Source organism: Cinclus cinclus, chromosome 28 (assembly GCF_963662255.1).
Source record: "Cinclus cinclus chromosome 28, bCinCin1.1, whole genome shotgun sequence".
Lineage (NCBI taxonomy): Eukaryota > Metazoa > Chordata > Aves > Passeriformes > Cinclidae > Cinclus > Cinclus cinclus.
In genome coordinates, this window is record NC_085073.1 from 2,625,815 (window position 1) to 2,630,087 (window position 4,273).

The window sequence follows — 4,273 nt, forward strand, 5'->3', positions numbered from 1 at the left end:
AGCAGCTGCCACCGCAAACTCCTCAGCTGCCTTTCCTTAATGAAGCAAGGTCATTAACCTAATTAAGTGGCAGAGTTGCGCGGTTGAGGAGCTGCGAGGTGTTTTTGAGCCTGGCAAGAGAGTATTTGGGGTACCAAGAGCAGAGCCAGCCCCTCCAGCCATCCCTGTGGAGGTGCAGGGAGCGGGGCACTGACACCTCCAGCATGGGGGGCTTTGTCCCATTGTTCCCACAGCTGTGGGACAAACGGGTGTGCTGTCCCCGAGCGCTGCTTCCAGCCCTTCTGAATTGCAGAGAACCCAAGATGTGGTTCCAGGGAGCCCTTCTGTCCCTCTGGGCACCTCAGGGACCACAAACCTGTCTGTGGGAGCCCAGCAGGATGTGGGGCGAGGGAAGAGGATGACGTGACATCTGTGGCTGCTCAAAGCCATTGAGACGTGGCTGCAATGCTCCACCCTGGTGCCACTGCAGGTCCTCAGTGCTCAAAAGGTCCCAAAAAGGCCAATCTTGAGGTGGCTGCTGCTTGGCTTAGGGGGCGACCGAAGGAGAGCGATGGGGACCCCAGATCCCCCAGAGAGGTGACACTGATGGAGCAGGGACAGCAGGAGCTGGCCCAGCCCAGCATCTCCGGCTCCTCACATCCACTGTGCTGACAAAGGACACCAAAGGCCGGTGTCACCCTCCCTCCTGTCCCCATGGGCTGGTGGCACACAGGACCTCAGGGGGCAGGGGGGTGACTGACTCGCAGTGCTCATGTCTCAGGGAAGGATGCAATCTCCATGGAGAATTTCCTGCCCTGATCCTATTACCTGAGAGGAGCAATTCTCTGGGATTAAACCCATTGCTCAAGTGCAATTTTGGAAGGAAAGGAGATCTTCAAGGAGCGTTTGGACACCGCTCTCAGGGATGCTCAGGGTGGGATTGTTGGGGTGTCTGGGCAGGGCCAGGGGCTGCACTGATGATCCCTGAGGGTCCCTTCCCAACTCAGGATATTCCAGGATTCTGTGATCTTTTACAGATGTGGGGATGTGGCACTGAGGGACAAGCGGTGTCCTTGACAGTGCTTGGGTAACAGCTGGACTCGATTTTAGAGGGATTTCCAACCTCAACAATTCTATTCTGAGTCTATGACATTTTTTTTTTTTTTTTCTTGTGTGTGTGTGTGAGACTTAATTTTGCCACATTTCCCTTTTTCTTCCAACGAATCAAGCCAAGAGGGAAGCGTCACCATTTCACACAACCACAGGATTAACAGCTGAGCTGGGGCACAGGGGGGTGAGACCACCAACCCCACTGATGCCCCTGCCCCTTTCTCCCCTCTCTCCAGCACTGCTCAGCTTCACTCCTTGCACCAAACTCCCTTTGGGGACTGGAGGTCCCCAAATGCCACGTGGGCACTGGAGCTGCTTGGCAGCCTCTGCCTTCCAGGAGAGCCACTTTATGAAAGCTCTGGCTGGCTGGTGGCCCCAGGAACCTGAGCTGGCTCTGGGGTGGGGTGGGGGCAGCTCCCCTTGGTCCCCTGGTTCTGGAGGCCCCACTCGTGCTGTGCCCTGGGGCTTCATGCGAAGGATGCCCCAAGTACCACCTGCAAACCCACAGGACAAAACCTTCCCCATTTATTGTAACACTTCATTGTCCTGTTCAGTGTCTCTACAACAAAGAAAGGTCCCCTGCTGCCTCTTTAATGGTGTCCCACGTTGGGCTGGGCCGTGTCCCCGTGGCCACCATCCCTCCCTGCCAGCCCTGGGGACGATCTGGCCCTTCCCTTCCCTGCCTGAGGCTCTGCCCCGTGTTCATTATGGATGAGCCCAGGGTAACCCAACTCCACTTTTGGTTACTACTCCGGCCACCTGATCCTCTAAGCAAAGCTCCAGCCCCGCTGGAGTTGTTTTCCCTGGCAGATGGAGAGCGGGAGCCACAGTCCTGGGCTCACCTTCCCTCTCTACAGCCAGAGCATCAGCCAGATGCTGCCGCACACCCCACCGTGGGTGCTGCACTGACCCCATAAACCCCACAGTGGGGTTAAGGGCTGCTGGATGAGCCATTCCCTGCAAATCCCGGCAGACCCGAGTTCTGGAGCAAGGCTGGCTCTGCCCCACCGGTCTGTGCTGCCCCAGGACATCCCCAGAGGAGCTGCTCAGACCCGTGTCCCCTGCAGGGACACCTGGAGCCCGCGGTCCCCCCAGTCCCGGGCAGAGCCAGGTTCATCATTAATAGCTCATTACGGCGATTGTGCGGCGCTTTCCGGGCTCGCCCAGCCCCTGGGGAGCCAGGGCAATTAAGATCCAGAGCAAGGCCTAGATAGAGGCTCTCCTCCTCATTTAATTTATTTTTAAAAATAACAAGCCAGCTGCACGCAGGGCTGGGGACAGAGCCTGCAAAGCCCCAGGCTGAGGGGCTGTGATGGGGGAAGCAGAACAGAGCAATTTTGGACAATTTGGACAACTGGATAATTTTGTGAGCCCCTGGAGCCTTCCCTGCCTCATTCCCTACTTCCCCATCAAGATTTGCGACCACTGAGCTCATTTTGTCCCAGCTACCAGCAGCACAGAAGAACTGCTGCTCTCCAGCCATCCTGCCTTGGGGTTACCCAGGGAAGCTCTAGCTGCCCCTGGATCCCTGGAAGTGTCCAAGGCCAGGTTGGACACTGGGGCTTGGAGCACCCTGTAATAGTCAAAGGGGTCCCTTCCCATGGGAGAGGGTGGAACAAGATGGTCTCTAAGGTCCTTTCCATCCCAAACCATTTGGGGATTCCATCCCATCCTGCAGATGGGATTTTGCTCCCTCTCCACCCTTCAACCAGCTCCTGCTTCTCTGGCACAAGCTTGGCCCTGCCAGCTCCTCCAAGAGCAACTGGTCCTTAGCTGCCATTATTTCTCCCTTTTTGTGAATAAAAGACCAAGAAATGAGCCCAGGTTGCCACTTCCAGGTTCCTCTGCTGAGATACTGCATGAGCACAAACACCTCAGTCAGAGCAAAGTCTTGCCTCATCCTTCCCTTGACATGCAGGATGGAAAATGCTCCTGCTGAGCCCTTCTTGTTCCAGCACCCCACTGCTGCTGCTCCAGGCCAGACCCCTCCATGGCATGGGCCAGAGGCAACCAGGGGATGCTGCTGCATCTTTCCAGGGATGCAGGGAACTGCAGGAGAGGATGGAGACCCCAAAGCAGGGAGGGAGCAAACAGAGCAGAAAGTGATGATGGGACCCCCACCCTGAAAACATGGACAGGGGGAATAACCCCAGCACTCTGTCACATATCAGGGAGGTGCCAGTGCCAGCACCTTGTGCCAGTGCATCCCAAACTTGGCATGAGACAGGAGAGAGCTCCTACAAACACCAGCAGCAGCCAAATGCTGTTGGGAACACCCCAAGCGCTGCCTGCTTGCCACTGCCCAGCCCTCGCTGGCAGCCAAGTGTCCCCACGCCATCCTCGCTCCCTGGCTGCTGTCCCCAGCCCGGCTCCATGCCAGGGAAGACAATGCCAACCACGCTGGGCTGTGCCAGCATCCTCACAGACACTGTCACCCTGCTCAGCCCTGGTGCAGGGCTCGGGCTGGGGTTGGGGTCGGATGGAGTGTCCAAGCATCCCTGTGGTGTTTCCCAGCTCACTGACAGCTTGGACTCCTCATCAGGACAAGCTGCGTGTGCTTCCCTGTCCTGGGCTGTGACCTGGATGAGATCTCAATTCCCAGGAACAGGAATTTGTGGATCAAGCAGGCTCCATGGACTTGAGCCTTCCTGAGCTGCTGGCAGGGCCTCAGAGCAGAGGATGGGACACTCTGGATGCTGATGCCAACAATTCCCTGACTCCAAGCTCTGCCCATGGGGAAGGAAAAACTGCAACCAGAGGTGCCCCAGGACAGAGCTCCTCCAGAGCTGAAGAGGAGCCCAGGCCCCAGTTCTGTGCCAAAGCCCATCCAGACGTCTGCTCCTTCTTCCCTGCTGAAAACGCTGAGCCCTCAATTACACCTTCCACAAACACCCTTCACCCCATATGATTTTAGAATGAAAAGGCAAAAAATGAGGGTCCCTGGGGTCTGCTCCATGCTCAACTCCACTGCTAGCACCACCCACACAGATCATGGCACCAGGGGCTGCTGGGGATCCCCAGGGGGATGCCTTGGCATCGTTCAGAGTTGGCAGAGTATGGTTTGATGCCCAAATGTGAAGTCAGGGAATCCAACTGTGTTTTTCCAGCTGTTGGTGGAAAGCAACAGAGCAGAGCAGAGCACAGCTCCCTGTGCTGAACTGAGGACTGTGAACTCAGTGAACTG